The sequence below is a fragment of the Myotis lucifugus genome, unplaced genomic scaffold, assembly GCF_000147115.1.
Source record: "Myotis lucifugus unplaced genomic scaffold, Myoluc2.0 scaffold_548, whole genome shotgun sequence".
Taxonomy (NCBI): Eukaryota; Metazoa; Chordata; class Mammalia; order Chiroptera; family Vespertilionidae; genus Myotis; species Myotis lucifugus.
This window is the reverse complement of record NW_005871596.1, coordinates 459,857-461,000: the sequence shown is the minus strand read 5'-3', so window position 1 is coordinate 461,000 and position 1,144 is coordinate 459,857. Positions and strand designations below refer to the sequence as shown.

Here is a 1,144-nt window from a genome sequence, read left to right as displayed (position 1 = left end):
CCGTTGCCTCTGGCGCCAGCTCGCGGCCCCAAGCGGCGGGCCTCACCATGGCAACCGCAGACGTCACGGCTGTGGGACTGTAGGTCGCGCGAGGGCCGCCGCGCCCAGCGATTGGCTCCACCGCCGCAGCTGCGCAGGAACCCACCCTCGCCCGCGCCCCGACCCCCCTCGCACCCTCATCTTAACTCACAGCAGGGCGGGGGGTTTCCCCTTCAGTTCTCCCCTTGGGTCTCGGGGTCTCCTAGAAACACGTGTCACTCCTCACATACTAGCCCACCCGAAGGGAGCATCCGTCTGTCCCATTATCTACTTTCTAAAGGAAACACCTTCAGTTCCTTCCATTATTTCCCGCGACATCTATCATGATGCAACTGCTATCGGCCTCCAGGTCTCATCTTGGAAAGCCTCCCGGGCTTGGAAAGGTGAGTACCAGAATGCCAGGCCACCGAGCGATCGGATCCGTGCTGGAATGCTAACAGTAATTCTAAGAATAATAGTATTTGGCCCTAACCGGTTTGGCTCAATGGATAGAGCATCGGCCTGCGGACTGAAAGGTCCCAGGTTCGATTCCGGTCAAGGGCATGTACCTTGGTTGCGGGCACATCCCCAGTAGGAGGTGTGCAGGAGGCAGCTGATCGATGTTTCTAACTCTCTATCCCTCTCTCTCCCTCTCTGTAAAAAATCAATGAAATATATATTTAAAAGATAATAATAGTATTTGGTGAGTATCATGAATTAGGCACTTTACTAAGTGCTTTATATGCATTTCTATCAATATATGAGGGAGGTATTGCTATCATTCTCATTTTCCAGGTGAGAGCACTGTGGCTCAGGGACGCCAAGGAACATTCCTGAAGGTCCACAGTAAGGGACGAAGCCCAGTTCACACCCGAGCCGATCTGACTCATCACCTGTGCTTTATATTCACAAGGCCACCCAGGCTTGCTTAGCTGTTAGTTACCTTGCTAGCATCACCCAGGCCTCTAGCTGCCACAGGCCAGTTTACAGAGCTGGGCTGTCACTCAAGGTGTAGGCGCAGGAGTGAAGGCCGCCAAGTCAGCATTCCCGTGATTGGAGTAAGACAAGCAGGTGGCCAGAGTCTGATTATCATTCAAGAAGCAGAGCAGGGTTTCCCAGGTTGAGG

At 53.6% G+C, this 1,144-nt stretch overlaps 1 protein-coding gene across 1 annotated transcript in view; it reads right to left on the bottom strand.

The window, feature by feature from the left end:
* LOC102417470 (testis-specific Y-encoded-like protein 5) overlaps window positions 1–1,144 on the bottom strand; it is a 28,830-nt gene that overhangs the window by 1,555 nt on the left and 26,131 nt on the right. The window lies entirely within an intron of this gene.